Below are 12,115 nucleotides of genomic sequence, written 5' to 3' on the forward strand. Positions count from 1 at the left end.
GAGGAACTCTGCACACAGCGATGATCATGGCACAAGCCATGGCCTCTATTCGAATGCCCTGACAATTCTCTGGCCAATGCTTTACACGCGCTCAGACAGGACATGCTAAAAGAAATTGTCCCCGGTGTACGGGTCGCCGTTCTTTTCAACACCACCACCACCACCAACAATAACAACAAAATTTTTCAGCAACAAAAAGTCCCACCTTCTACTTTATGTCCACAATGCCGAAAGGGAGATCACTGGGCTGCTCAATGCCATTCGAGATTTGATATTGATGGTAATCTTTTACAGTCTCTTAACAACAAGGGAAACAGGATGAGGGGCCAGGCCCAGGCCCCTCTAAACAACGGGGCATTCCTCAACTCCCAGTCCCTGGTGTCCGGCCAGACAGGTGCCTTCCCAGTCCAATCCATTCAACCTCCACCCCAATTCCCACTTCAGCAATTTGTGCCACGGGATCTAACAGCTCAGCCCCAGCACGAATCTCAGTACAATGCTTGTCCCCTGCACCACAGGCTCAGCAGCAGTAGATCTCTGTTGTACCAGAGATATTTCTTTGTTGCCTGGAGAGCCGCAGTTGCCACAGGTGTTTTTGGTCCCTTGCTGACTGGCAGTGTCGGTTTGCTACCTGGTTGTTCAAGTCTAAATTTAAAAGGTGTTCAAGTACATACTGGTGTAGTTGATTCTGACTATTCACGTGAAATTCATATTGTCATTAGCTCTGCAGTCCCTTGGAATGCGGCAGCTGGGGAATGTGTTGCTCAACTTCTGATACTCCCTTACATTCCTTTAGGATCCAGTTCTTGTACGAGAAATGGAGGTTTTGGTAGCAGAGATTATCAAGGCAAAGCAGCTTATTGGGCCAGCAAAATTTCTGACACTTTTCCTATGTGCTCCATGCATATTCAAGGGAGGAAGTTTGAGGGAATGATTGATACGGGTACTGATGTTTCTATTATCGCTTTACATCAATGGCCCCGACACTGGCCAAAGGAGCATGCGTCCATCGCATTAGTTGGTGTTGGTCAGGCTTCAGAAGTCTATGAAAGTTCCACAATTTTACATAACATGGGCCCTGAAGGACAGATTGGAACTATTTGCCCCCTCATTACACCCATTCCTGTTGACCTGTGGGGAAGAGATCTTTCATATCAATGGGGTGGGGGTGGCACAGATTTCTTTTCCACAAGGCAATTATAGTCAGCAGAGTAAAGACATTATGACCAAAATGGGATTTGTTCAAGGTACGGGCTTAGGAAAATCAGCACGAGGCATCACCGAGCCTGTTATGCCTACCCATAAATCAGATTCTACAGGACTTGGTTATTCTTTTTAGAAGTGGTCACTATCAAGCCTCCAGATCCCATCCCTTTGACTTGGAAAACTCAGAAACCGGTTTGGGTAGATCAGTGGCCGCTCCCAAAAGATAAGCTGGAGGCACTTCATAGTTTGGTTCTTGAACAGTTAAAATTGGGACATATCAAACCCTCTTTTTCTCCCTGGAATTCACCTGTCTTTGTTATCCAAAAGAAGTCTGGTAAGTGGAGAATGCTCACGGATCTCAGGGCAGTAAACGCTGTCCTTCAACCTATGGGGACATTACAACCCGGTTTGCCCTCCCCCACTATGATTCCCGAGTATTGGCCATTTACCATCATTGACCTTAAAGACTGCTTCTTTAACACTCCTCTGACCCCTCAGGACTTTGAAAAATTTGCTTTCACAGTTCCAACCCTTAGCAACATCGCTCCTGCAGCACATTACCATTGGAAAGTCCTACCTGCAGGAATAGGACAACAGCCCGTGTGGGTTCCCTCCTGCCAACTGAAATTGCACCATAACTCCAAAGATAAAACGCTCCCAGAAACAAAAGGCAAAGACCCCTCAGAAACCAAAGAGCAAGTTTCGCCGCCTGACACATAAACTTCATGACCTCGACATGGAGACAAAATCTCGCTGTGTGACCTACAACACCACTCGTTCAACTCCACCAACATGGGGTCAAATAAAGGTCTTATCCCATCGAACAGAAAAATTGTTAAAAGAAAAAGGAATCCCCAAAATGATAAGTAATATAATTCTGGCTGCCTTTATGGTAGTGCAGCGGTGAGTATACCACTGGTTGGGGTAACTCAAAATTATACCTACTGGGCATATGTTCCTTTTCCCCCTTTAATTTGGTCTGTCTCCTGGATGGACTCCTCAGTAGAAGTTTACACTAATAGTAGTGCATTCATGCTGCTCCCTAATGATGACAGGTTTCCAGCTTAACCAAAAGAAGAAGGTATGCACTTTAATCTATCAATTGGCTATAAATATCCAGCACTATGCATTGGGATGTCACCTGGTTGTTGAGCTTATTTTTACCAGAATTGGATGTGGATAGTACTGTCCTTTACAAATGATTCTTATCAAGTACATCATGTGTTCAGTTGCAATTCTTTTCAACTTCTGACTGTTAAACGTAATCCACATGAGGAATGGAGGGTTCCTGTCCCTACTAACAGCAATAAAACAAAAGGACTGCCAGACTGCCCAAAGGAACCTACAAAGGGACCTTTTCTAGTGAATTCAGTTTTATGGAATGATTGTAATGTTCCCAAGGCTGTAGTGTTCCAAAGTCTAGCTATGGGTATTGTTATTGATTGGGCTCCAAAAGGACATTATTGGCAGGATTGCTCTGGCCAAAATACAACATGTTCAGAGTTTAATTATTTGTTACAATATGTAGATGACGGACGGCAGTCCTACAGGTTGAGAGAATGGGTGTCTCCTTACCCATTCAAATGGATGGACGCAGGCATTGTTCCTCCTAGACCAAAAATGATTCATCCCATTGTTGCCCCAGAACATCCTGAATTATGGAAACTAGCTGCAGTTATGACAGGAATAAAGATATGGAATGCTACCTATCAACTCTCTCCCACTAATACCAAAACACCATTCAACATCACCTTGATGTCTGAACAGGTGATACCTATCAGGAGCTGTGTCAAACCCCCTTACAGGCTGTTGGTTGGAAATATAGTTATCATTCCCAATACACAAACTATAGAACGTGATCATTGTAAGCTGTTCACATGCATTGATGCTACTTTTAATCCCACAACCAGTATTCTCTTGGTAAGGGCTAGGGAGGGGGTATGGATACCAGTTTCTTTACATCGTCCATGGGAGTCTTCCCCCTCCAGCAGTTGCAACGGCAGCAACCGCTGGAGTTGCGATCCACAATTCTGTTCAAACTGCTCAATATGTTAAAGCATGGCAGAAAAACTCCTCCAGACTTTGGAATTCTCAGACTCAAGTTATTCAAAAATCAGCTAATCACATTAATGATCTCTGTCAAAGTGTAATATGGCTGGGAGATAGAGTTATGAATTTGGAACACTGTATGCAATTACAGTGTGATTGGAATACTTCTGATTACTGCATAATGCCTTATGCTTACAATAAAGATCAACGTAGCTGGAAAAAGGTCTCAAGACCTTTTTTAAAAGCCTGGGATGATAACCTTAGACATTTCAAAACTTAAAGAACAAATTTTTGAGGCTTCACAGGCTCATTTATCCCCCGTTCCTGGCTCAGATACTTTTGAAAGGATAACTAAAGAATGATCTGACCTTAATCCCTTTAAATGGATCAAATCCCTCGGAGGATCATTGTTGTCACTGGCATTATTAATATTGGTATGCTTATGTTGTCTCCTTTTAGTCTGCAGATGCCTCCAAGGAGTCCGAAGACAAGTCCAAACTCAATGACAAGTAATGATGGCGATGGTGATCCTGGTTAATAAAAATAACAAGAGTTATACCAGATATAGATCATAGATATGATCATCATTATAATCATATAAATATCATTAATCATTAGCTTGTAGTAATTACTCTTTGTTCCAATATTTTAATAATCCTTTCTACAATCATAACCTAGAAAAAACCAGGCCATAAAGAGGTAAGAGCTGAGGGGACATAGTGAGAAGTAACCAGAAGATGAGAGTGTGAACCTTCTGTTATACCTGGACAGGGCCACCAGAGGGCTCCTTAGTCTAGCAGTAATGCCAGTAATGGTCTTAGAAGACGCCGTACTAAGTGGACTGTGGTCTAGTGGTAGCGTCAGTGCCAAGGAAAAGCACTTGCTACTTAGCAGATCAGGAAAGGGAGTTTAGAGAAGACTGTACTGCATCACCTCTTGTGGAAGGCCTGACATGAGTCAGGCCTGCCTGCAGTTATCTGGAGGCCTAACCGTCTCCCTGTGATGCTGTGCTTCAGCGGTCACGCTCCTGGTCCGCTTTCATGTTCCATCCTGTACACCTGGCTCTGCCTTCTAGATAGCTGTAGCAGAATTAGTGAAAGTGTTAAAAGTCTCTGAAGTGCAGAAATAATGGCGTAAGCTGTCTCTCCTCTCTCTCTCTCCACCTTGGCTGCCAAACAGGGAAGGGCCCCTTGTCCAGTGGACACGTGACCCATGTGACCTTACCTATCGTTGGAGATGGCTCACACTCCTTACCCTGCCCCCTTGTCTTGTATCCAATAAATAACAGTGTAGCCTGGCATTCGGGGCCACTACCGGTCTCTGCGTCTTGATGGTAGTGGTCCCCCAGGCCCAGCTGTCTTCTATCTCTTTGTCTGTGTCTTTATTTCTACAATCTCTTGTCTCTGCACACGGGGAGAAAAACCACAGACCCTGTAGGGCTGGTCCCTACATTTTATTACCTATGAATTTGAGTCATTGTTTGAAAGCCTTTCTTAACACTAAGATTAAATAGGAATTTAGCTGTGTTTTCTTCTAATACTTGTATCGTTTTACTTTTTACATTTTGATTCTTAATACATGTAAAATGTATTTTTTTGTGAATGCTGTGAGATATAGGTCTGATGTGATATTTTTCCAAAAGTCTACCTGGTTGCCCCAGGGCACTTTACTAAAAAGTCCATCTTGTCTCCAGTGGCATTTGAAATGCCACCTTTGTCACAGCCTAAATTTCTATATGCATTTGGTTCTAATTTTGGTCTTTCTCTTCCTTTCTACTGGTCTGTCTCTTCATGTGTTAGTTCAACTGTTTTAATTATAGAGGCTTTACAGTGTACTTTAATGTCTTGTAGAGTTAGTCTCCCATGTAATTATTCCTTTTTCATTATATTTTATGGCTATTTTTGCATGTTTGTTTTTCCAAATGAACTTTAGCATTTTTCTAACTCTATAAAATAAGTCAATAGCATTTTGTAAAGACAAATAACATGAACCAAACTGTATTGACAGAAATAATAAGAGGCATCTGAATGAGGACATGTAGGTGCCTAAGCCCTAGTGCACATGGGCTCCTCGGGACCAGGTTTAACCAGATATTGTAGAAGGTGAAATTTGCCACCTTTTAACTGAGTTTATAGAAATGGTGCCAACTTTCTAGAAGGGACCAGAGACGTAACGGGGAGATTACTATTGTCCAAACCTTCTGCAGCAAATGCTGTTGATGCAGCGTCTATATCCCCTTGATCCACTCTGAAGGTGTTAAGACAGAGTCTTGCTCAAGCTAGAGTGCAGTGATGTGATCATAGCTCACTGCAGTCTCAAACTCCCAGCAAACTCTGCAGCAAATGCTATTGATGCCCCATCTTCAGCCAGTCTCCACATCTATGGATAACTCCTCTCTTTTCTGAGGATACATAGGTATGGGCAGGCCATAGGTGCTGGGAAGTTAATACTGCAAGAATTTTTCTTAACCAGTGTAATGTGCATATGCTGGATAACTACCCTAGCTTCTCTGTCCCCTAAGACAGATAATTTTGAAGTGTGTTTCATCCGTCTCTTAGAAAGTCCCCAACAGCATTGAGCACCAGTTCCCCATAACAGAACTCATTCATTAATACATAGTCCATTGACTTTCTTGTATTGCTTTTCCATTTTTTTTTCACAGTGAGTCTTGGGTCACTTCCCAAGTAAGCACCCAAATGCTTATGTCAGAGCCTTTTATATTGCTGTGGTATCAATTGTAATGTCCCCATTTTCAATTCTGATTGTGTTTATTTGAATCTTCCCTCCCTCTTATTAGTTTAGCTAGTGGTTTATCAATTTTATCTTTTCAAAGAACAAACTTTTCATTTCGTTGATCCTTTGTATTCTTTTTTCGTTTCTGATTTATTTAGACTTGCCTTGATCCTTTTTTTTTTTTCCCTGCCAATTTTGGGTTTGATTTCTCCTTGTTTCTCTACATCCTTGAGGTACAATGTTAAGCTGTTAATTTGTCATCTTTCTGCTTTTTTTGATGTAGGCATTTAATGCTATAAACTTCCCTCATAGAACTACTTTCATTATATCCCACAGGTTTTGGTATGATGTGTTTTTCTTTTAATTTCATAAAAAATTTAAATTTGTCTTAATTTCTTCATTGACCTAGTGATTGTTCAGGAGTATGCTGTTTAATTTCCATGTATTTGTATGCTTTCTGAAATTTCTCTTGGTACTGATTTTCAGCTTTATTGCATTGTCATCTGAGAAGATAGTTGATATGATTTCAATTTTTAAAAATTTCTTAAGGCTAGTTTTGTGGCCTAACATGTAGTCTATCTCGGGGAATGGTCCCTGTGCTGATAAAAATAATGCACATTCTGGGCCAGGCACAGTAACTTATGCCTGTAATCCCAGCACTTTGGGTGGCCGAGGAGGGTGGATCATCTGAGGTCAGGAGTTCGAGACCAGCCTGACCAACATGCTGAAACCCTGTCTCTACTAAAAACGCAAAAAATAGCTGGTCATGGTGGTGCACACCTGTAGTCTCAGCTACTTGGGAGTCTGAGGCAGGAGAATCGCTTGAACCCAGGAAGTGGAGGTTGCAGTGAGCCTAGATTGCACCACTGCATAAATACCTGTTAAGTCCATTTGGTCTAAAGTCCAATTTAAATCCAATATTTCTTCGTTAATTTTTTCTCCCTACGATCTGTCTAGTGCTGCAAGTGGGGTGGTTGAGTCCCCCACTGTTATCGTGCTGTCTTTCTCTTTCTTTAGGTCTAGTAATATTTGTGTGTGTGTGTTTAGGTTTGGGGGTACATGTGAAGGTTTATTATGTAGGTAAACTTATGTCATGGGGTTCATTGTACAGATTATTTCATCACCCAGGTATTAAGCCCCGCACCCAGTAGTTCCGTTTCTGCTTCTTTTCCTCCTCCCACCCTTCACCCTCAAATAGATCTGTGTCTATTGTTCCATTTGTGTTGATGAGTTTTCATCATTTAGCTCCCACTTATAACTGAGAACATGTGGCATTTGGTTTTCTATGGTAATATTTGTTTTGTAAATTTGGGTGCTCCAATGTTGGGTACATATATATTTAGGATTGTTACATCTTCTTGCTGAATTGATCACTTTATCATTATATAATGCCCTTCTTTGTTCTCTCTTACTGTTTTTGATTTAAAGTATATTTTATCTGACATAAGTATAACTACTCCTGCTGACTTTTATTTCTGTTTGCTTGAAATATCTTTTCCACCTCTTTACTTTCAACCTTTATGTGTTTTTATGGGTAAGGTGAGTTTCTTGTGGCAGCATATACTTGGATTATTTTTAAAACCCATTCTGCCAATCTGCATCCTTTCAGTGGAGCATTTAGTCCATTTACTTTCGAGGTTAATATTGATATGTGAAGCTTTGTTCCTATCATATTGTTGATTGATTTCAAGTTGTTTTATAGATTCTTTGTTTCTGTCTTTTTGTCTTTGTGGTTTAGTAAAATTTTGACATGTTGCCATTTGATTCCATTCTTTTCCTCTTTTGTGTGATTGTTTCATACAAACTGTAAGTTTTATATTTCCATGTGTTTTAATGATGATGAATATTGACCTTTCATTTCCATATTTGAGACCTCTTTGAGCATTTCCTTTAGGGTGACCATTTGTAGGGGTGACAAATTCCTTCAGTGTTTGCTTGCCTGGAAAGGACTTTATTTACGAAGCCTATTTTGGCAGGACACAAAATTCTTGGCTGACAGTTCTTTCCTTTAAGCACTTTGAAAATACCATTCCATTCTCTTCTGGCCTGTAAGATTTCTGCTGAAAAGTCTACTGTTAGTCTAATGGAGTTTTCTTTATAGGTGACTAGAAACTTTTGTATTGTTACTGTCAAAATTATTTCTTTCTCATTGACTTTAGACATTCTGAATGTAATATTGCCATGGTGATATCCTTTTGCAATGCTTTTGCCTGGGTACCACTAGACTTCCTGTATCTGTATGTCTAACTTTCTTGCTATTCTTGGGACATTTTTATTGATTATTTCCTCAAATATGTTTTCTAAGCTTTTGTTTTTGTTTTTGAGACAAGATTTCACTCTGTCACCCAGGTTGGAGAGCAGTGGCACAATCATGGCCCATTGCAACCTCAAACTCCTGGGATCAAGCAATCCTCCCACCTTAGCCCCCCGAGTAGCTCAGATGACAGACGTGAGCCACCATGCCTTGCTAATTTAAAAGAAATTTTTTGTAAAGGCAGAGTCTTGTTTTCTTGCCTAGGCTTGTCTCAAGCTCTTGATCTCAAGCAGTCCTCCCACTTTGGCCTCCCAAATTGCTGGAATTACAGATGTGAGCCATTACACCTGGCCATTTCTAAACTTTTGGATCTCTGTTCCCCCTTAGGTGTACTGATCATTTTTAAGTTTGGTTGTTTTACATCATCTCAGATATCTTGCAGGCTTTGTTTATCCTTCATAATTCTTTTTTCCTTATTTTTGTCTGGCTGAATTATTTCAAAAGACATGTCTTCAGGTACTGAGATTTTATTTTCTTTCATTTTCTGAATTGGTTTACTGATTTTCTTGTATTAGTTTCCAATTTTTTTTTAAATTTTTAGTAGAGACAGGGTTTCAGCATGGTGCCCAGGCTACTCTCGAACTCCTGGCCTCAAGTGATCTGCTTGCTGTGGCCTTCCAAAGTGCTGGGATTACAGTGGAGTTACAGGCACGAAACACTATGTCTGGCCTAATTTTCAGATATCCTTTGCATCTCATTAAGCTTCTTTAAAAATCAATATTTTAAATTATCTAGCATTTCAAGGAATTCATTTTTATTGGAATCTGTTGCTGGACAATTATGGTCCTTTCATGGTGTCCCATTTCCCTGCTTTTTCATGCGTCCTGTGTTTTTCCATTGATATCTTTGCATCTAGTGTAGCAGTTGCTTGCTTCAGTTTTTCGAAATTGCTTTGGTAGGGGATTTTTTTTTCTTCTGAGGATGTGTACATGTTGTTGATTAAGATACTTCGACTTTGATTTTATGTGCTGGCAGTAGTGTGATCTTTGTATGACTTCTTTTGCAGTACACATAGTCAGTGGTCTCTGTGATTGCCTTGGCGACTTATGGTACAGTTATTAGTTAAGGTTGTGGTGACTTTTAGCTGGGAACTTAGATGCCAACTGATATGGTTTTGGTCTGTGTCTCTGCCCGAATCTCATGTTGAATTGTAATCCCCAGTGTTGGAGGTGGGGCCTGGTGAGAGGCAATTGAATCATGGGAGCAGATTTTCTCCTTGGTACTGTGTCACAGTAGTGAGTGAGTTTTGTGATATCTGGTTGTTTAAAAGTGTGGGACACCACCCCCCTCTGTCTCAGTCCTGCTCCTACCATGTACGATGCCTGCTCCCACGTTGCCTTCTGCCATGAGGAAAAGCTCCCTGAGGCCTCCACAGAAGCATATCTGCCATGCTTCCTGTACAGTCTGTGGGACCACCAGGCAATTAAACCTATTTTCTTTATAAATTACCCAGTTTCAGGTCTTTCTTTTTTCTTTGTCTTTTCTTTTTTTGAGACAGGGTCTCACTCTGTCACCCAGGCTGGAGTGCAGTGGTGCGATCTTAGCTCACTGCAGCCTCCGCCTTCCGGATTCAAGCAATTATTGTGCCTCAGCCTCCCACGTAGCTGGAATTACAGGTGTGCACCATCACACCCATCTAATTTTTGTATTTTAGTAGAGACGAGGTTTCACCATGTTGTCCAGGCTGGTCTCGATCCCCTGGCCTCAAGTGATCTGTCCACCTCAGCCTCACAAAGTGCTGGGATTATAGGCATGAGCCACTGTGCCTGGCCATCAGGTATTTCTCTATAGCAGTGTGAGAACAAACTAATACACCAACTGAGCCAGTCTTTGGGCCCTAGTAGTGGCAGCAGTGGGGTGAGTGAGCCTGTTTTAAAGCTCCAGAGTGGCTTATACTGGCCCTTGTGTTAGTGGTCCTACTGGGCTCATTCTTGGGCCTCCAAGCTGCTTCAAAGTGGGCAGTGGGAGCAGTGGGCCTGGTGTGTGGGTGGAGTCTCAGGCCCCTGGGAAGCTGGTGTGCTGTGGGTAATGGCAGTAGCAGTGGTGGAGGAAACCACAGGGACCCATGCCATCTGTGTTGGTGTTGCTGGAAGCTGCAATGGATTGGGTGGTTTATTCTCTGTAGCAGGGCAGTGGGTATTGTCCTAAGTGTTCTTTGGAGACCTTGGTCTTCCTTGTCTCTCCCTCAGTTGGCTGGCGACTGCTGTTGTGTCACCTTGACCTTGGCCCAAGGGTGGGGCACAGCTTAGTGTTAAACTCTCAAAATGGTGCCAGCTGTGGGCTTGTGACCAGAGAGGGTCAGGCCATTCTCAGGCAAACAGCATGGACAAGACTCTGTGAGAAGTATGGTTCACTTGAGTGTTGGTCTCGCAGCAGCCTGTGGCCGGGCATTGAATATTGTCCTAGGTATGCATCAGAAAGCCTGGCTGCCCTATCCCTCCTTGACCAGGGAGTAGCTGCAGCCAGGTCAACTTGAATTTGGCTGGACGGTGGGGCATAGCCCAACATTAAACTCTCAAAATGACACCTTGGGCCTGTGGCCAGGGAGGGTGGGGTCCCTCCTAGGCAAGAAGCATGTGTAAGAAGCTGTGGGGAGCGTCATCCCCTCACCTCTCAGTCTCACAGCAGCCTGTTGCAGATCAGTGGGTGTTGTCTTCTATTTGCATAAGATAGCCTGGTTTCTCCATCACTCCTTGGCTAGGCAGCAGCTCTAATGGTGTTAGTTTAACCTCAGCCCAAGGGCGGGGCACAGTCCAGCATTCAACTCTTAAGATGGTGCCTTGGGGTTAAGACCAGAGAGGGTGGGGCATCTCCCAGGCAAGCAGTGTGAGCAAGAAGCTGTGGGGAACGTGGCTCATTTACGTCTCAGTCTCAACTGCAGCCCATAGCAGGGCGGCAGGTACCCTCCCATTGGTGCATGGGAGCACCTGTTCTTCCCTCTCGCTCCTTGGAGCTACTCAGTGGCAGCAGCTGGGTCTGTAGATTCCCCAGTAGCCAGGCTCTCAAAATGGCTCCCAGCTGAGGCTGCTCTGGGTGCTGAAGCTTGTGGGATTCTGTGTGGGTTCCCTTTCTGGGGCGACATCTCTGTGCAATCTTTAGGAAGCTCCATATGCCAGGCCTGATGCTGTAGTGAATCCACTACAGGGTTTCTCCCATAGCCAAGATCATAAAAGCCCATTTTGGAGTTCTAGGGGTTTCTCTCTTCCTGTTTCCCTAGGTCCAGGAGCCTCTCTTGGCTCTCGGTCAGTTCCTGGCTGGGCAAGCTTCCTCACACCACGTCCTTTCTTACTGCTGGTGTTTCTCATCTGTTCTCTGGTGCATCCAAGTGTTCTTTCCTAGATGATCTGTTCAAAATGGGAGGATCTATGTACTACTCTCTTTCCTCTCCTTGGAGGAGGCACACGAGCCATCCAATTTTTGCAGATCATCTTGCATCCTGATTTTAAAAGGCTTTGTTAGGGTGAATATTTTTCTCCTTTTTTCTTATTCCAAGGTGTAGCCTGTACCCCTAGTTCATCGTTCTAGTTCATCGTTCTAGCTTCTTTAGAAGCTGTAGCATCTCTGGAGTATCCTTTGAATGTCAGGGATGATCAAGAAGGTTTCTCTCTTTTGGCTGCGCCTGCGCTTCACCACTCACCACATTGTGTAGGATCAAGAATCTATGCTGAGCTCTCAGCCTTCCTGGAATTTACTTCCTTTTTTTTGTTTTCAAGACAGGGTCTCACTCTGTTGCCCAGGCTGTACTGCAGTGGCAGGATCTCGGCTCACTGCAACCTCCGCCTCCTGTTTCAAGTGATTATCCTGCCTCAGCCA

Source organism: Trachypithecus francoisi, unplaced genomic scaffold, assembly GCF_009764315.1.
Source record: "Trachypithecus francoisi isolate TF-2019V2 unplaced genomic scaffold, Tfra_2.0 Lachesis_group8, whole genome shotgun sequence".
NCBI classification, from domain to species: Eukaryota; Metazoa; Chordata; class Mammalia; order Primates; family Cercopithecidae; genus Trachypithecus; species Trachypithecus francoisi.